Source organism: Monodelphis domestica, chromosome 5 (genome assembly GCF_027887165.1).
Source record: "Monodelphis domestica isolate mMonDom1 chromosome 5, mMonDom1.pri, whole genome shotgun sequence".
Classification (NCBI taxonomy): Eukaryota; Metazoa; Chordata; class Mammalia; order Didelphimorphia; family Didelphidae; genus Monodelphis; species Monodelphis domestica.
This window is the reverse complement of record NC_077231.1, coordinates 261485224-261506572: the sequence shown is the minus strand read 5'-3', so window position 1 is coordinate 261506572 and position 21349 is coordinate 261485224. Positions and strand designations below refer to the sequence as shown.

The 21349-nt window shown below is 38.2% G+C and overlaps 1 protein-coding gene across 1 annotated transcript in view; it reads left to right on the top strand.

The window, feature by feature from the left end:
- KIAA1217 (KIAA1217 ortholog) overlaps positions 1–21349 on the top strand; it is a 1016332-nt gene that overhangs the window by 352237 nt on the left and 642746 nt on the right. Inside the window, exon 3 of the mRNA XM_056800101.1 lies at positions 196–335. The gene's annotated coding sequence lies outside the window, so the exon portion shown is untranslated. The remainder of the gene's footprint in view (positions 1–195; positions 336–21349) is intronic.

Here is a 21349-nt window from a genome sequence, read left to right as displayed (position 1 = left end):
GGAAAACATAAGAGGAGTTTTTTTTTTTAAATCAGAAAAAAATTTGTATGCATGCAAGTGATTATAGGATATCTTATGCTAATATATTCTAACTTTACTATTCGTTCATATGGTGCCTTTCAACAGCCTGAATTCCAAGCTGCTCAACTGGCAATACCTGGTAGCAAGTACAATATTGTTATTTCCATTTTATAGGTGGTGGCAAAAACCGAGCCTTGAGATCATAAGGAACTTGGACACATTCCTGTTATGTCCCGGCTTTGGAGCTGGTAACCGATTCCAGGCTGGCTACATTCACTGCCTAACTGGGGAATAACTTCTTCCTAATTAAATAGGTAAAGTCCTGCATCTTTGTTGAATTTTAAAATGTGCATGCATCATTTTGATAGTGAAGAAATTATGAATTGAAAAATTCCATCCTTCATCTTCTGTTAATACATTCATATGAAACTGGAGATCTGAGCTGAGTCCTAAAGCTTTTCCCTTGGTGCACCTGTCCTAATGGGCAGCTGATTCCCTTTTCCTGGCCACTTTTTTGGGGGATGTTGCTGTTCATGCTACAAACTTATATGCCAGTCTTTAGCTCATATTAATGCATTTTTCTGTCTTGGCTCTGACCAATTCCTATCAGCACACTTCCTATATTGCTTGTTCAAAAGATATGAACATACTTGTGATGAGTATTGAATTTGTTGCCTTCTCAATGAGGGGGAAGGAGGGAGGGAGAAAGTTTGGTACTAAAGTTTTTTTAATTAAAGTTTTTAACTTTTTGAAACACACGAAGAATTGTTTTTAACTATGTATGAGCCAGAACAGGTGATTATATTTTTATCTGATAAAGCAAACTTAGAGTTGGTGTCTACTTACAATAACCACACAGAATAAGTTCCCTTTTGATCCATTAGTTGGCATAAATCTGAATATTCAACAGCACCAATCAAGCCTCCTACTTTTAGCAGGGTTCTTTCCCTGTGCCAAATCAGGTCCATTCTGATAAAACAAGATTCTCAGAACTTCCTAATAATTGAGTGAATGATCCAAATTTGCACATACAGAAAGTCACGGAAGTCCAAATTCTGATCAGGAATTGAGAAGTTCAATAATGTGTTACAGTCACTAATTAAACATAACTTGGATCTGAGCTGTTTGTTTCTCTTCATAACCTGTCGCCAATATGCTGAAAAGTAGAACAGTTGACAGCTGCATTTTTTATCTGGAAGAATCTTGGAAAGGGATTGATTGGAGTTAATTCAGTGAAGCTTTTGCTCCAATTCAACATTATTTTAAATGGGAAAAGGACAGTAGAATTGCTAGTCACTCTCATACCTACCTACATCCTATGTCCTTAATGTGCAAGAGAAAAATATGTTTAGCTAAACAATGTGAAGACTATCAGAGGACCCTTTCCTCCTCCTCTGTCTGGAAAACAGTAGATTCTAGGAAAACAATTACAGGTGAAAGAATGGTTATAGACCCTGCATTCCATACATCACAGCTTATGTGAAGGGTTCTACCTGATGTAATGGACAGTGTAGAGGTGGAGAGTGAGAGACGGAGACATGAAGATATAGACTCAAATTCTATCTCTGACTCTTTCTGGTTACATGACCATGGGCAAGTCCCATTTTTTCTCCATAATTTCTCCAAACCTCAGTTTCCTCATCTGGAAAATGAGGAGAAAATGAAATTAGAATCTGATGATCTCTAAAGTCCTTTCTAACTCCAATGATGCTCTGAATATATTTGTCTTAGGTAATGTTGCTCCAATCAGTAGATAGGTTCTTCCCAAAGCAACTGCAGAAGGGGAATATATTATTCCTAATTATTTCTTCTAAATTCTTTTCCTAGGTGTATGGTTTACATTTCCTGCTATCTCTACAAATACAGCTAGGGGAGAGGCTGGAAAATGAATCATTAATGACCTGAAAACCTCCCTCGGAAAAGGCAAAGAGAATGCAATGCTTGGCAGTCAGGATGAGGTGTAGACTGAACCTTTACAAATCTCAGTCTAAGCTATGAATCACTGGGACAATCATAAATAACCTTCCTTTCTCTCTTTTGTATGGTTTTTCCTATCAAAATGTTTCTTTTCTCTTTTATTTATTTTTATTTTTTAAGATTTTATTTAATTGATTAATTAAGAATTTTTCTATGGTTACGTGATTCATGTTCTTTTCCTCCCCTCCTCCCACCCTTCTCCCATAGCCAATGCACAACTCCATGCTGTTTTACTTGTGCCATTGATCAAGACCCATTTCCATATTATTAACATTTGCACTAGGGTGATCTTTTAGAATCTACATCCCCAGTCATATTCCCATTGACCCGTGTTATCAAGCAGTTGGTTGGTTTTTTTTTTTCCTATGTTTCTACTCCCACAGTTCTTTCTCTGGATGTGGATATGTGCTATCAAAATCTTGTAAAAATCTTTTCTCTGTAGGGTTGGGGAGGCAGCAAGGGACCAAAGAGATAACAGTATGTATAATACACCCACACATATGCATATATAATATGCCCACACATATGTCTGTGTATATGTATATATGCATGTAGATTTGTGTGTGTTACATAAATATATATAGATTATTATAAATTCATCATGCTTAAAAAGAAAGGACACTGGCAAAAGTGCCACTAAGAATTTTTCCTCTTCAAGATTTTGTTTGATTTGCTAAGAGCCATAGAAGACCTTGTGAGAAGTCCAGGTGATCTTTAAAATAAAGAATAAAATTGACTTTTGAATGAAGGTTAAACACGTGGCTAACATTTTTTAAGAATTAAAGGTCAAGTAGGTATAAATGGAGAGTGGACAAATAGATCCACTTACCTCAGGGACCATGGGCAAGGGAAGGCAGGACAATTGAAGGCAAAGATAGCTATGCCCTATCTAACCTAGTGTAATTACTCCTCTTTGCCTGTTAGGAGCTTACTGGGATAGAAACAGATAAATTAGGGTTGTTGTTTTTAATTGTGAATATCAAGAAGGTGGAAATTCCAATGAGATGATTATAGAATTATGGATTTGAATAGGGCTAAAGAGATTATCTAGTTCTTCTCTGAGTTCTAAATCCTTATTCTAACACCTCCAGTAAGTAGTCATCTAATCTCTTCTTGATTATCTCTAGGAAATAGAAATTCACTATCTAACATGGTATCCCTAATGCATCAAAGGACATCTTGAAAGCTTGAGGAGTTTTTTACCTTGAATTATAGGTGCATATAGATGAAGATAATCAATTAGCCTCAAACCCATCAGTGAGATGTCAACCCCAGGCAGAAGGGGTGAATGAGAATAATCTGTTCCAACACCCAGAAAGGGATCAAAAGCAGATGCTTGGAGACCTTAGAGTTGTTTAAACACTGAAGAAGCCAAGGTCATCTGCCATATCCTGAGCCATAACTAGTTGGCTTGACTATTTTATTGCCACTGGACTTTGATAGCTCTGAAAGAGAGAAGCCAATGATTTTATGCAACTCCGCTTCACTTGAATCCAATTTATGCCCAAGCCAAATGATATCACTAGCAATGTCATTTTGGTTTAGTATAAAGGACAACTAACAACCAAAAAAGCTAAGCTCTGATAACTAGTCCTAGATCAATTCTCAGGAGTCTAACAAAATAATTTTTTTAAATCTCTCTTCCATATGATGATACTGCATATGGTTCAAGGCAGCAATCATTTCTACCCTTAGCTGTCTTATCAACAGCCTTTTAAAAATCACCAGTTCATTCAACTATTCTTCAGAGAACACAGACTTTAGACCCATTACAATCCTGATTATAACCCTCTAAATATGTTCTAGTTTGTCAATGCCCCTCTTAAAATGTGTCACATAGAACTGAAAGCTATTCCAAATATGGTCTTGAACAGTGCAAAAGAAAACAAGAAAAATTCTTAACACCCTCTGAACACTATTTATTTATGAGGCATAGACTATTTCTGTTTTTTGATTTTTGTTTGTTTGTTTGTTTTTATAGATTGTAAGCTTTTTAAAGTCAGGGGCTACTATATATCTAATTCAATGCCTGAAATATAAGAATACTTAATTTTTAATATTTAATTGCTTGGGACTTCCGGGTAATCATGGCTGCAATCTAGAAGCTGCACGCTTTCTCTCCCCAGCACCGAACGAAATAGACTACATCAAAGGAGCATAAAATCACCTTTGGAGGAACAGAAGGACTCCCCAGTACCCCACAGAGGCAAAGGTACGTGGGGCTTGAACATTTCCACACTAAAATAAGAAGGAAAAACTTGCACAGAAAAGTGAACTGAGCCGCCCTTCCCCCACCCCACCTCCCCCACTAAACCAGAGTGAGCTACCTGAGCGCTCACCGGGACAGCGAGTGAGTGGGGAGCGTCTCTGTCTGGGGGGGGCACTCCAGGGTCCTTGGGATCTGGGGACTGCCAGGAAAAAAACGTCTCAGGGCGCTTTTACTGGAGAATCCAGCGGACCTGGACTTGGTGCGGGCGGCACTGAACAACGCGCGCTGATTATCTGGGCGGAGCTGAATACCTGGGCTCGGAGGCTGGGAAGAACTAGTCTGAAGCAACCTAAATTCACAGAAAAACCGCTCTTATAACCCAGACCCCAGACCAAAAAGGAAAGGGAAATAAAACCACCAAAGGGATGGCTCACATGGCCCAAAATCAAGCCTCCAGGAAGAAAGGGAAAAAAGTGACTATTGAAAACTTTTATGGGGGAAGTACCCAAGGAAAAGAGAATGAGGAGGAAATCCAAAAAAATTCAGAACACGCCTCCCAAAATGGAAACTATCAACAAGCTCTGGAAGATCTCAAACTGGAACTTATCCAAAAGATGGAAACCTTCTGGAAAGAAAAATGGGAGAAAGAGATCAGCTGTCTGACAGATAAGACTGCTCAATTGGAAAAAGAACTCGAAGCATCCAATACAAGGGCAGACAAGGCTGAAAAGCAAATCCAGTCCCTAATGACCAGAATTAAGGACCTCGAAGAAAGTGAGATGATAAAACAGCAAGAATCAATAAAGCAAACCCAAATAATTAATGAATTGGAAGAAAACAGAAAATATCTCACTGAGAAGGTCACGGACCTGGAGAACAGAGGAAGACGAGAAAATCTCCGTATCATCGGTCTCCCAGAAAAACCAGAGGTTAACAACAAATTGGATTTTATTCTAGAGGAGATTATAAAAGAAAATTGCCCCCACGTTCTGGAGCAAGGGGGCAAAATAGAAATAGAAAGGATTCATAGAACACCTTCTATACTAAATCCCCAAAAGACAACGCCTAGGAATGTAATTGCCAAATTCAAGAGCTTCCAAGTAAAGGAGAAAATCCTACAAGAAGCCAAGAAGAAGAGCTTCAGATATAAGGGGGCTCCCATAAGGATCACACATGACTTAGCGGCTAACACACTAAGAGACCGCAAAGCATGGAACACGATATTTAGAAAGGCAAGAGAGCTGGGTCTCCAACCAAGAATCAACTACCCAGCAAAACTGACTATATACTTCCAGGGGAAAGTATGGGCATTCAACAAAATAGAAGATTTCCAAGCATTTGCTAAGAAAAGACCAGAGCTCTGTGGAAAGTTCGATATCCAAGCACAGAAAGCAAGAGAAACATGAAAAGGTAAATATGAAAGAAAGGGAAAAGGAGATAAATCTTATCTTTCTCTTTAAGTCAAACTCTCTTCTATAAGGACTACATTTACATCTAATTATATATATTAATATGTGGGGAAAATGTTTTGTGTAACTCTCATAAATTGTATCATCATAAGAGTAGTTAGAAGAAACATGCATAGGGAAAGATTGGGGAATCAAGAAGATTTGGGGAAAGTTGGGGCAAAAAAAGGAAAAGGGAGGGGGGAACCGTGATAATACTAAGATTAACTTCAAGAAATAGGGGGGGAATCAATAGAATAAACTTTCCCATATAAAGATACACATGGGAAGGGGAGGGGAAGAACTCTCATATGAGAAGGAGAGGAAGAGAGCGTGAAGTGGAAGTACTTAAACCTTACTCTCAGTGAAATCAAATCTGAGAGGGAAGAACATCTAGATCCAGTGGGATCCTGAATTCTATCTTATCCATTAGGGCAAGAAAGAAAGGAAAATTAAGGAGGGGGAGGGGGGAGGGAGTACAAAAAGGGAGGGAAGGAGAGGGGGGAGGGGAAGGGAGCATAAAAAGGGAGGGGCTAGAAAGGGAAGCATCTCAAGGGAGGGGACTAGGGGGACTGACCTAAAGTAAATCACTGGTTCAAAAGGAGAAAGCTAAAGAAGAAAGGTCAGAACTAGGGGAAGACATCAAAATGCCAGCGAATCCACAAATAACAATCATAACTTTGAACGTGAATGGGATGAACTCACCCATAAAACGCAGACAAATAGCAGATTGGATTAGAACACAAAACCCTACCATATGTTGTCTTCAAGAAACACATATGAGACGGGTTGACACTCACAAGGTTAGAATTAAAGGTTGGAGTAAGACCTTTTGGGCCTCAACCGATAGAAAGAAGGCAGGAGTTGCAATCATGATATCTGACAAAGCCAAAGTACAAATAGACCTGATCAAAAGGGACAGGGAAGGTAAATATATTCTGCTAAAAGGAAGTATAGACAATGAGGAAATATCACTAATCAACATGTATGCACCAAATGGTATAGCATCCAAATTTTTAATAGAGAAACTAGGAGAATTGAAGGAGGAAATAGACAGTAAAACCATATTAGTGGGAGACTTGAACCAACCACTATCAAATTTAGATAAATCAAATCAAAAAATAAATAAGAAAGAGGTAAAAGAGGTGAATGAAATCTTAGAAAAATTAGAATTAATAGACATATGGAGAAAAATAAATAGGGACAAAAAAGAATACACCTTCTTTTCAGCACCACATGGCACATTCACAAAAATAGATCATACACTAGGTCATAGAAACATGGCACTTAAATGCAGAAAAGCAGAAATATTAACTGCAGCCTTTTCAGATCACAAGGCAATTAAAATATTGATCGGCAAGGGTACATGGAGACCCAAATCAAAAATTAATTGGAAATTAAATAACATGATACTCCAAAATCGGATAGTTAGAGAAGAAATCATAGAAACAATTAACAATTTCGTTGAAGAAAATGACAACGGCGAAACATCCTTTCAAACCTTATGGGATGCAGCCAAGGCAGTACTTAGAGGAAAATTCATATCCCTGAGTGCATATATTAACAAATTAGGGAGGACAGAGACCAAGGAATTGGAAATGCAAATCAAAAAACTTGAGAATGAACAAATTAAAAACCCCCAGAAGAAAACCATACTAGAGATCCTAAAAATTAAGGGAGAAATTAATAAAATAGAAAGTGACAGAACTATTGAGCTAATAAACAAGACTAGAAGCTGGTACTTTGAAAAAACAGACAAAATAGACAAAGTACTGGTTAATTTAATTAAAAAAAGGAAAGAAGAAAGGCAAATTAATAGCATCAAGGATGAAAAGGGGGATCTCACCTCAAATGAAGAGGAAATTAAGGCAATCATTAAAAACTACTTTGCCCAACTATATGGCAATAAATTTACCAATCTAGGTGATATGGATGAATATTTACAAAAATATAAATTGCCTAGACTAACAGAAGAAGAAATAGTTTTCTTAAATAATCCCATATCAGAAATTGAAATCCATCAAGCCATCAAAGAACTGCCTAAGAAAAAATCCCCAGGGCCTGATGGATTCACCAGTGAATTCTATCAAACATTCAGAGAACAGTTAACCCCAATATTATACAAACTATTCGACATAATAAGCAAAGAGGGAGTTCTACCAAACTCCTTTTATGACACAAGCATGGTACTAATTCCAAAGCCAGGCAGGCCAAAAACAGAGAAAGAAAACTATAGGCCAATCTCCCTAATGAATATAGATGCAAAAATCTTAAATAGGATACTAGCAAAAAGACTCCAGCAAGTGATCAGAAGGGTCATCCACCATGATCAAGTAGGATTCATACCAGGGATGCAGGGCTGGTTCAACATTAGGAAAACTATCCACATAATTGACCACATCAACAAGCAAACCAACAAGAATCACATGATTATCTCAATAGATGCAGAAAAAGCCTTTGATAAAATACAACACCCATTCCTACTAAAAACACTAGAAAGCATAGGAATAGAAGGGTCATTCCTAAAAATAATAAACAGTATATATCTAAAACCATCAGCTAATATCATCTGCAATGGGGATAAACTTAATCCATTCCCATTAAGATCAGGAGTGAAACAAGGATGCCCATTATCACCTCTATTATTTGACATTGTATTAGAAACACTAGCAGTAGCAATTAGAGAAGAAAAAGAAATTGAAGGCATCAAAATAGGCAAGGAGGAGACCAAATTATCACTCTTTGCAGATGACATGATGGTCTACTTAAAGAATCCTAGAGATTCAACCAAAAAGCTAATTGAAATAATCAACAACTTTAGCAAAGTTGCAGGATACAAAATAAACCCACATAAGTCATCAGCATTTCTATATAATTCCAACACAGCTCAGCAGCAAGAACTAGAAAGAGAAATCCCATTCAAAATTACCCAAGACAAAATAAAATACTTAGGAATCTATCTCCCGAGACAAACACAGGATCTATATGAACACAACTACAAAACACTTTCCACACAACTAAAACTAGACTTGAACAATTGGAAGAACATTAACTGCTCATGGGTAGGACGAGCCAATATAATAAAAATGACCATCCTACCCAAACTCATCTATCTATTTAGTGCCATACCCATGGAACTCCCAAAAATTTTTTTTACTGATTTAGAAAAAAACATAACAAAGTTCATTTGGAAGAACAAAAGATCAAGGATACCCAGGGAATTAATGAAAAAAAATACAAAGGAAGGGGGTCTTGCAGTCCCAGATCTCAGACTATATTATAAAGCAGCGGTCATCAAAACAATTTGGTACTGGCTAAGAGACAGAAAGGAGGATCAGTGGAATAGACTGGGGGCAAGCAACCTCAGCAAGACAGTATATGACAAACCCAAAGATCCCAGCTTTTGGGACAAAAATCCACTATTTCATAAAAACTGTTGGGAAAATTGGAGGACAGTGTGGGAAAGATTAGGCTTAGATCAACACCTCACACCCTACACCAAGATAAATTCAAAATGGATGAATGACTTGAACATAAAGAAGGAAACTATAAGAAAATTAGGCGAACACAGAATAGTATACATGTCAGACCTTTGGGAAGGGAAATACTTCAAAACCAAGCAAGAATTAGAAAGAATTACAAAATGCAAAATAAATAATCTGGATTACATCAAATTAAAAAGTTTTTGTACAAACAAAACCAATGTAACCAAAATCAGAAGGGTAGCAACAAATTGGGAAACAATCTTCATAAAAACCTCTGACAAGGGTTTAATTACTAAAATTTATAAAGAACTAAATCAATTGTACAAAAAATCAAGCCATTCTCCAATTGACAAATGGGCAAGGGACATGAACAGGCAATTCTCAGCCAAAGAAATCAAAACTATTAATAAGCACATGAAAAAGTGCTCTACATCTCTTATAATCAGAGAGATGCAAATCAAAACAACTCTGAGGTATCATCTCACACCTAGCAGATTGGCTAACATGACAGCTATGCAAAGTAATGAATGCTGGAGGGGATGTGGCAAAGTGGGGACATTAATTCATTGCTGGTGGAGTTGTGAATTGATCCAACCATTCTGGAGGGCAATTTGGAACTATGCCCAAAGGGCGATAAAAGACTGTCTGCCCTTTGATCCAGCCATAGCACTGCTGGGCTTGTACCCCAAAGAGATAATGGACAAAAAGACTTGTACAAAAATATTCATAGCTGCGCTCTTTGTGGTGGCCAAAAATTGGAAAATGAGGGGATGCCCTTCAATTGGGGAATGGCTGAACAAATTGTGGTATATGTTGGTGATGGAATACTATTGTGCTAAAAGGAATAATAAAGTGGAGGAATTCCATGTGAACTGGAACAACCTCCAGGAAGTGATGCAGAGCGAAAGGAGCAGAACCAGGAAAACATTATACACAGAGACTGATACATTGTGGTACAATCGAAGGTGATGGACTTCTCCATAAGTATCAATGCAATTTCCCTGAACAATCTGCAGGGATCTAAAAAAAAAATACTACCCACAAGCAGAGGATAAACTGTGGGAGTAAAAACACCGCTGAAAAGCAACTGCTTGACCACAGGGTTGGAGGAGATAAGACTGAGGAGAGACTCTAAATGAACACTATAATGCAAACTCCAACAACAGGGAAATGGGTTCGAGTCAAGAACACATGTGATAACCAGTGGAATCATGCGTCGGATATGGGAGAGGGAAAGGCGGGGGGGGGGGGGGGGGGGGAGGGGAGGAAAAGAAAACGATCTTTGTTTCCAGTGAATAATGTATGAAAACGACCAAATAAAATAATATTAAAATTAAACAAAAAAAAAAAAAAAAAAAAAAAAAGAATGGCAAAAAAAAAAATATTTAATTGCTTGTTGATAGATGTATTGGCTGTTGACCACATAACACTATCAACTCATATTAAATGTAAAGTCCACCAAAATCCAGATTTCTCTTTATACCTAGAGCTCTTATATCAAGTCTCCTCCAATTTTTACTTGATAAGTTGGTTTTTTTTTTCAATTGTGTGATCAAAATTTCATTTTTAAAAATAGTCTTGTCACCATTGAACTATCTGTCTTTTTGGAGCCTCACACCATTGGTCATATTTAACATATCATTGAGGTCAATGGGTGGCAGGGGGTAAGGACTCCTTTCACTAAATTTAAAATTTGAGAAATCTCGTCCTGAATGTATTCCTTCCAATGTGTTTCTGGTCTTGGTCATCATGAATTCTAAAGTGACATTAACACCTTCCTCCAATATTCTTGTCCTTAATAATTCATCAAACAGAAATTCTGTATCGTCTAAATTACATCCAAAGAAACTATTTCTATGGCACTTTATCTTTCTAAAAGATGAAACTGCCAGCAAGGCAAGTACAAAATTTACCATATGCTTTGACTTTATAATGGAATGAAATTGCCATCAGATATCTAGATGACTGGCGTATCTTATGACTAGTATCTTTCGCCTCTGTGCCAAAATTTTTATCTGAATCAGGCATTCATCATCCATATCCTTTGTCTGACCTCGTGATCTCTCATATACTCCCCCAAGATGATTTCTATTTCTCTCTCCCTTGATTTTCACCAAAACTCTTGCTTAATGTCTTCATTTCCACAAAGGTGTCTGTTTGTCTTATCATTATCAGGACTTCCAGGTCCTGTTGCCAGCAGAAATGTACAGGATCAGCAGAAGCACAGATATCAAGTAAGGCATCAGGAGGGAGCTAGAGCTAACTCAGACTGTCTTGCAAGAGCCAATTATTAACATTTTAGTCTGAGACTTTATACCTTGAAAACCGGAAAACAATACAAATCAGAGATTGAGTAATTTCTTTGTTGATTGCTTAGACATGAGAAAGCTATGGGTAAAGTGTGAGTGCAGATTAAATTTAAAAGTGTTTCATTTGTGTTGTTGATCAGTCATTTCAGTTGTGTTAGACTCTTCATGACCTCATTTGGGGTTTTCTTGGCAAAGATACTGCATTAATTTGCCATCTCCTTCTTCCTTCTCCATCTCATTTTATGGACTCAAAAATTGAGGCAAGAAGGGTTAAATGACTAATCCCGGGGTTGCACAGCTTGTGTGCGTGCGTGTGTGTGTGTGTGTGTGTGTGCGTGTGTGTATCTACATAATACATACTTAAATCTCAGAATCCCAGTGTAGAAAGAGACTATAGGACTATAGAGGCTACCTAGTCCAGCTATGAAGAATCTTCTCAAAGTTCCCAGCCTCTATTTTAAGTCTTCCAATGACAGGAAACTCACTAACGCCCAACAATGCATAATTCACTTTTCCTTGGTTCATATTATTAGGAAGATGTGTTTTTTCCCCCATTTATTGAGCTGAAAGTTAACTCTTTGTAGTTTTTACTAATTGTTCATGGATCTCCCCTCTAGAACAAAGCAGAACATGTCTAATTCCTCTTTGATATTGCATCCCTTGAGATACTTAAACCTAGCTCTCTTGTCAATCCTAAATCCCCAATTCATAAAAATACACACTTCTAATTCCTTTAAAAGTGTCCCATCTCCTCACCATCATAGTTGCCCTCCTTTGGAAACCTTTTGTGCCACTGCCCTGATAATCAGATTGGCAAGTTTTTCAGCAAAAACATTTGTTTCCAGTCCATGTGACATCCTTGCTTAAAAATCCTTTGTTCTAGCATCTTGTGCAACCTTGACTAAATTATTCAGTTTTCTCATCTATGAATATAAAGAGAAGTTGGGTCCTAGCTGACCTATTAGGGCCTTTCAAATCTGAGACTGTTTCTTTTCTTGTTTTACATTTATCTACTCATCAACACCTTGCCTCAGGTTTTAATTCCTCCCCCTATTTAATTCCTCCTCCCTAGAACAATTCCCTTCTTTGATTACCTTTTCAATCCTCCCTAAACACACTTCATCCTCTCTGAATAGTCAGGCAAAAATATAAAGAATCATTCCTTAAGCTTTTTTCTTTTTTAACTTTCTCTACCAACAAGGAAACCACTCATGCAATTGGTTACCATCTCTGCTGGGATAAAGATAACTAGAGAAACTATGGTCTTGTAGTTCAGGTGAACACTTCTCTTGATTTCATGATGTTTGTTATGGAAACATCGTGGTTCATGAAAAAAAAAAAGAATGCTGTATTTGGAATCACAGGACCTTGACTTGAATCCTGGTTTGGCCATGAGATTTCCCATTTCCTCATCTGTTAAAATGAACAAATTGGATAAGATGACCTCTAAGGTTCCTTCCAATTCTGCAGCTTTTATCCAGACTATAATGCCTCTTCCACTTATTCCTGTGTAGTGTTGGGCAAGTCACCTAACTTCTTTGGCCTCAGTTTTCTCATCTCTAAAATAAGAGGGTTGAATTAAATGGCCTTAAACATCCCTTCAAGCTCCAAATTCATGAATTTGTGATCTTGTGACAGCATCAGCATTCTCTTATAAAACCATAGTGCTCCATGGCTTAGCCAGGCATGGATCACAGAAGCAAACTAAACTCCCTTTTTATTAATTCTGCCTTCTAGTCTTTGATCTCCAGCCTTCAGACCTGCTTCCTCATCTCTCTTTCTCACTGTGTTACTCAGAGGTCATTCTGCTCAGGTGAGCAGCAAGTATGCCCAGGCTTGAGGATGAGTAATCAGCCCTAGCACATGAACCATTAAACCACAGTAGCAAACATGGAGTCCACTGCCTGAAATAGTCTATAATTATTTCCCAACTTCCCTAAGTATCCACTCATTGCCTGTGGGATCTGTTAGCTACTGTCAGCTCCCAGGGCAGATGTTATTGCTGTCCAGGGGTATGGGTGAGGCTGCATTTATGGCTGTTTGACCCTGGAAATCCTTTTTTGCTAGTGGAATCTCTTCTCTTCTTATTGTCAAGAGCCATCATTAGAAAAGCCCATCATTGCCTGTGGCTTCAGGACTTTGCCTTGAGGAATAGGGTGATTGCTTATAATAATGCAATGATTTCTGATGTTGACAAGGTGCATTAGGGCTCAAAATTATGTTTTAGGGCACCCTTAGTTCCCCCAACTACCCTGTTTCTGGTCTTTGACTTTCCACAGGCTCAGGTACAACAATAATGGTGAAGATGATGATAACATTTGATTTTGTAAACTTTTTATATATATTATATTATTTGAGCCTCACAATAACCTGTGAAGTAGTCTTGTTATTATCATCATTTACAGATGAGGAAACTGAGGCTGAGAAATTAAGTGTTTTGCCCAGGAATATATAGCTAGTAAATATCTGAGGGAAGATGCAAACTCATTTCCTCCACATTCCACCTTGCTACTTCCTAATATAGGGCTCATTATCTAGAATTAGCTCAGTCCCAGTGCAGATATCTTATCTCTCTGTGCTATTCTTTCATGATGAAAACTAATATTAATAACAAAAAGTATGTTTTTTAAAATAATATTTTAGGGGGAAGCTAGGTGGCTCAGTGGATTGAGTGCCAGAAAGAAGTCCTGGGTTCAAACTGATTAGCTGTATGACCCTGGGCAAGTCACCTAATCCCTATTGCCTATCCCTTACCACTCTTCTGCCTTGGAACTAATATTTGGATTCTAAGATGGAGGATTTTTTAAATAAAAATAATACTTTATGGTTGAGAATACCTGTCCTAGTATTCAATCGGTTTTGTGAAGATCAAATAGGACAATATATTTCAAAGCTCTGTGAAAAGTAAAGTAGTCCTGGGTAGATACAAGGAGGTATTCTTATTATTATATGGCCAGTGGAGTTACCACACTATTGGAAGAAAGGCAGTCTGGGACAGCAAGGATATATATGTCCTGTCCCCACAAAGGAGCTCTCCCATTCTCCTGATTACAACTGATAAAACAGCATTAAGTATGGGTCTAAAGTATATCCCCTACAATGCCCAGCAGTCACAGAAGTAGGTGTTGTGTTGCAATAATAGTACACAAGAAGAGTCAATAGTAGGTGTTCATGTTCTGGTGTTGATATCCAAAAATATGGGTTCAAATGCTGGCTCTGATGCTTATTACCTGTGTGACTTTGGATAAGATCTTTAGCATCTCTAGGGGAAAGAGTGGGGGCGGGGGGGAAGGAGAGTGGAGGAGAGAGAAAGAGGAGAGAAAAAAATAAAGAGGAAAAAAGAGAAAGGGAAGTAAAGAGAGCAATGGAGAGGAAGAGAGGGAGAAAGAAAAGGGAGAAGGAAAAGGGAAGGAGGGAAAGAAAAATGGAGGGAAGAAGAGAAAGAAAGGAGGGTGAAGAAAGAGAAAACGGGAAGAAGAAAGAATGATAGAAATAGGAAAGGAGAGAAGAGAAGATGGAAAGAAGAAGAGAGAGAGGAGAGAAGAAAGACAGAAAGAAAAAAAGTGAAGGAGAGAGAGATGGATGGAAGAAGAGAGAGAATAGAGAAGAAAAGAAAGAAAAATGGAAGAGAGAAAGGAAGAGAAGAGAGACTTCATTAAAATTAGAACAGTACTTTTCTTATGTATCTTTTAGACTGATTTTTTTTTTAAATACCCAGAAAAAGACTCAGATCAAAATTTGGTGGATTTTTTTTCTCCCCACATTTTCTTCACATGTTTCACACTCCCAGTGTCAGAAATTGAGTCAACCTTCTGCAAGAGGGTTGGTGACTGAAGAATCTCAGCCATTGCTCGCATACCATACAACACATTTTTGCTCAGAGAATTTGTTCTCCACACAGTAAAAGAGAAGTAAAATAGTATTACTAAGAAGAAATGAAAACTTTAATATCAGTAGATTCTTGATAATGATACTTTATATGACTCGGACTTTTTTTCTTCTTTGAAGCCCTTGTTGGATTTTACAACCCTATTGATTGATCCATCCCCCTTGAGACATTGCCAACAAAACTGCTGCAGGCTGAACTAGTTAAAGGTAGCTTTGACTGCATTGCTTACATTTTTTTCACCCCCAAGTTTGATTCCAAGTTTGTGTCAAGGCTAAGAAAAGTAGAATCTCAGATGTGGAGGAAGGTATTTTAGGAGATTACATGGCCCCAATCTCTCATTTTAAAGATGAAAAATTGGGGCCCAGAGAGGTGATTTGATTGGCCCAAGGTCACACAGTAAGGAGCAGGACTTTGAGTCAAATTCAGGTCTTTTTTCTCCAAGAACATTTTTTTGACTCCCAATTTACTCCTGCTGCTGAGGTTAGAATGGGATTGCTATAAGAAAGACAGGATCAAATGATAGCAAAGAGAAATGTTTTATGATGCATCGAATGGGAAAAGAATGACTATTCCTCTCACTTCTAGATATAAAAACAATTTAAAGCCTTGTTATATTCTCCATCATGGTAGAGTGCAAGCGTGTGAGCAATTGAGCCCCGTGCCATGAAAAGGGCACCAATCCTGTTGCCTCTCTTTTAAAGATGGAGATCCCAAAAGTCTTTTTTTTTTCCTTGTCCTTCTTGTAGAAAGCAACCCATGAATAATGAAATATATGTTTCTTCTCTTGGTAGAGAGGCTACGGGCTACTCTGGCTGAATGGAACTTACATTAGCAAACGAGGTATCTGGGACTTTTGCTTAACTTTTTTCTTTGTTACAAAGGAGAGTCCAGTTCTTGAGCAAGTTTGGGAGAGGGAGGACTGAAAGAGAGGGTATTTCCTGAAATGAGTATGACATAAAAACAATAAAAATTCTTTTTAAAAATCAGGTATAGAGAAGGAAAGTAATGAATGCTGGAGGGGATGTGGCAAAGTAGGGACATTAATTCATTGCTGGTGGAGCTGTGAACTGATCCAACCATTCTGGAGGGCAATTTGGAACTATGCCCAAAGGGCGACAAAAGAATATCTACCCTTTGACCCAGCCATAGCACTGCTGGGTCTGTACCCCAAAGAGATAATGGACACAAAGACTTGTACAAAAATATTCATAGCTGCGCTCTTTGTGGTGGCCCAAAACTGGAAAACGAGGGGATGCCCATCAATTGGGGAATGGCTGAACAAACTGTGGTATATGTTGGTGATGGAATACTATTGTGCTCAAAGGAATAATAAAGTGGAGAAGTTCCATGGAGACTGGAACAACCTCCAGGAAGTGATGCAGAGCGAGAGGAGCAGAACCAGGAGAACATTGTACACAGAGACTAATACACTGTGGTATAATCGAACGTAATGGACTTCTCCATTAGTGGCGGTGTAATGTCCCTGAACAACTTTCAGGGATCCAGGAGAAAAAAAAACACCATTCATAAGCAAAGGATAAACTATGGGAGTGGAAACACCGAGAAAAAGCAACTGCCTGAATACAGAGGTTGAGGGGACATGACAGAGGATAGACCTTAAATGAACACTCTAATGCAAATACTAACAACAAAGCAATGGGTTCAAATCAAGAAAACATCTAATGCCCAGTGGACTTACGCGTCGGCTATGGGGGGTGGGGGGAGGAAAAGAAAATGATCTATGTCTTTAACGAATAATGCTTGGAAATGATCAAATAAAATATATTAAAAAAAAAAAATCAGGTATAGAGAATATAAAACCCCTAAGTCAGCAAACCATATCCATTTCCCAAGCCTTGGCTCACTATTGCCTTATAGATTCATAGACTTAGAGTTTGAATGAATAATTCTGAGGGTCATCCAGGCTTATCTCTTCATTTTGCAAAGGTATATAGAGGCTAGGTGGCTTATCCAAGGTCACATAGCTTGTCAGTATTTGAAGATTACTCTTGATTCGAAATCCAGGGACTGAAAAGACATCATGACTTTTGTTCAGTGATTCCCACTTGTCTGCTTTTTACTTTTTTTAACCCTTACCTTCTGACTTAGTATCAATTCTAAGACAGAAGAGCATCAAGGGATATAGGCAATCAAGATTAAATGAATTGCCCAGCTAGGAAGTGTCTGAGACCAGATTTGAACTAGGTCCTCCTGACTCCAGATCTGGCCCTCCATCCAATGTGCTACCTCACTTTTTGCTTCTTAAATTATTCAATTTAAAATGATGAGAATAAAGAAATATGAATCACTCAACCACAGCAAAAGGGTTCTTTAAAACCCACATTTTCCCCCACAACATCTGGGCAAGTTTTCTTTCTTTTTTTTTTAAATGTGGTTTTCTTCTCTTTAAATCTCCAATGGCACTGCTCCATGCTCAGAAGGAATAGCCAGAGACAGACGTTTCATTTGATGACAAAAAAATGCAACAGAACAGTTTCTTCTTTTAACAGGATCAAAAATAATTTTGAAAAACACTTTGAAAACTTATTTTCACATAAGATCAAAAGCAAAGAAAAGATAGACCTTAGGGAATTAGAGGTCTGGTGGCAGGCAGGACTCATTTTACTTCTGTTCTCAAATTCTTGGGATTTAGTGGAGTAGCGACTCCTTGGGAGCAGCCAGAGATTCATCATAAAAGATTTAATATGTGATCTTTAAAGTTTTGCATTCAATTAAGTAAGTGACTATTAAAGGCCTACCATATGCTACTGTGTTTGCCTAACTGGGTTTCTGCTACTACACGTTGAAGTAGTTGATGCTATAAAATCAGAATTGCCACTCTTTCCCACCCTAAACCTTGCGGGTCTTCCCATTATTCAACAATCAATGTTAGGATTTAAAAGCATTTAATAACTATTCAATGATTTAATTGATTTAATAATTATTTAATCATGAATCAATGCTATAGTTTAAAACTGGAAGAAATCTCCTTAGATATCCTTTAGTCCAATCCTGCTATTTTTAGATGAGAAAACATAGTCCTAGATGGATAAAATTACTTACCAAAGGCCACACAGCCAGTAAACAGTGGTGCTTTGATTTTAAGCCTTTGTCTTTGGACTACAAATCCAAGGTTCTTTCAGTTGCATTCTGATATCTCTCATAATCATATGATCATGGCTCTAGAGCTGGAAGACACTTGAGAGACCATTTAATCCAACCTCATCATTTTAAAGGTGAGACAACTGAAGCCCAGTGAAATGAGTTGATCTGCCCAAGTTACAGAAACAGTAAATAAATAAACTAAGATTTGAACCTAAGCTCTCTACTTCCACAGTCAAAAGACTTTTCACCCTACCAGATTTCTCTCATCTACTGTGAGACTCCTAAATTTGTATGTGTTGACTCTTTAGTTTCCTCTAATTCCCTGGCTAAGGTGAGGAGAAAGCCTTATTGAATGCTCTTCTGCGTGAAATATTTGGCAGAGCAAAGAGAGTGGTCTGCATCGGAAGCAAAAATTTCATGGTAAATGAATTTTCCATATACCAAAGTCTAGATTCCTAATTATTGTTGCTGTTGAACCATTTCGGTTGTATCCAATTCTTTATGCCATTAGGGGTTTTCTTGGCAAAGATATTGGAGTGGTTTGCTATTTCCTTCTTTAGCTCATTTTATGGATGAGGAAACTGAGGCAAACAGGGTTAAATGATTTGCCCAGTCATACAGCTAGTAAGTGTATCTGAGACCAGATTTGATCTTAAATTGTCTTGACTACAAGCCCAGGAGTCTATCCACTGTGTCACTTAGCTGCTTTAGATTCCTAATCAGAAAAGAAAGTAAAGTCCTAAGTAAAATCTCTTTTTTCCCCTATAGAACAAGGCATCTCCTTCATTATAATACTGTAGTTTCCAATCTGGATGCTGACACTATAGCTTAAAGGGTCTATGATTTTAAAAGGGGGAAAATGGAACCATCAGTCAGTCAATAAATGTTTATTAAGCACTCAGTGTGCTAAGTACTGGGTATACAAAAAGAAAAAAAAAGAGGCAAAAGACAATCCCTGCCTTCAAGTAGCTTACAATTTGATCGAGCTATCAGAAGCAATCTAAGGAAGATTCTCACAGTCTATGCATTGTCATATTTAATGTGCAGTAGTTAAAGTGGATGTTGTATACAATCGGAAGAGCCCCAGTTTTCAAATCCAGTTTCAGCACAATCTTAAACATCTGGAGGATTAGCTTGTCACTGATTTGATAGTCTTCAGTTAGCAGGAAAAGTCCTTTTTCAAAAACCAAGTCCTTTTTATCACCTCCCCCCCCCCCCCCCCCCGTTGCTTCTGAAGTCTCTTTTCATTGCAGAGCCCATACTATCACATATCTTCTTTATTATTTAGATGTTTGAATGAAAATCCCAAGCCATCTGGTTACTTGCACAACTATGCATCATGGAGATAGGTTTCTTCCCTTGTAGAAGACTGTCAGAAGTATCTGAGTCAGCCTGACAATGACCAGATCCGAGATAAAGCAGAACAGAACCTTGGGAGAGAAGCAGGGTGAATCTTGGTCCTGATGTCAGCCAGGGTAGAAGCAGGAAGAAAGGGAGGATGCAAGCTGGCTGGAAAGTTAGCTGTGGCTGCTTTGGGGGTGTCATTTCTGGGTTACCTGCTAAAACCCAGCCCTTGGGCTTCTGTGGAGGAAGAGGGATGCCTAACAGACATCATGTATTAAACCATTGCCTTTTTAAAAATATTTTAAATATCTTGATCTCTTATGTTTTCACAAAACCTTCATTTCTAAATATCTTTAACTCTTCTGCTCAGTCAGTCATTCCCTGTAACAGAGAATAAAAAGAAAGCAAAATGGATCAATACATCAACTGAGTCTGATAGTGCATACAATGCTCCACACTTATTCTTTAGCCATAAATGACTCTTCATGAGCACAGTGACCATAGCCAGCCATGGTGTTTTCTTGGCAAGAATACCAAAGTGGTTTGCCATTTCCTTCTCCAATGGATCTAGGAGATCCTTTCATTAGGCAATCAGAGGTGAATTGACTTGCCCAGGGTCACACAGCCAGGAAGTGAAGATGTACCCATTTTCTGCCAGGAAGGGAGAGAGGTACGCTTCTCATCTCATTTCTGGGGCCAGGCTTGATCATTATAATTACAGTGTTTCATTTGCTACTCTTGGTGGTGTTTTTCCATTTACAATGTTGTGTATGTTTCCTGAGTTCTGGTGACATCACTCTGTATCTTCCCATACATCTTTCCATGTGTCTCTGAATTATTCAGTCACTGTTTCTTTTTTTTTTAAGACACTTGCCTTTTGTCTTAGAATTAATAATGAGCATTGATTCCAAGGCAGAACAGTGCTAAGGGCTAGGCAATGTGGGTTAAGTGACTTGCCTAGGGTCACATGGCTAGGAAGTATCTGAGACTAGATTTGAACCCAGGACCTCCCATCTCTGGGCCTGAAACTCTTTCTGAGCCACCTACCTGCCTCCAGAGTCATTTTACTTAAGCTGCAGTGATGTTGGATTCCACTTTCATTCCATACTTTGTTAGCCATTCCCTAATCGGATGGACATTGATTTCTTTCCAATTCTTACCACATTTCTTTTTGGAAGGCACATTGCCTGGCAGTATCAAGTCAAAACCTGGGGTTGTTCTTGGGATGCCCTGTGCTCATTAGGGACCTCAGTAGTGACAGAGCCTAACACCCCTAATTTTACAGGTGAGGAACCTGAGATCCAATGAAATGAAAAATATGTTCTAAGTGTTAGAGGGAAGATTGGAACCTTGGTCCTCTGTCTACAAACATGGTACTCTTTCAACAGTGCCATGCTTACATTTTACTAGGGAGATATGATAGCATAGTGATAAATATAAGGTAAAGGATGGTACAGAACAGAAGAAATTAAAATCAGATGTTCAAGGTCCATTTGGCCAGACTCAAGTCTAGTCATCCTAATGTTTTCTTTTTTCTTCCCACTTAATGATAGTTCAAACAAATT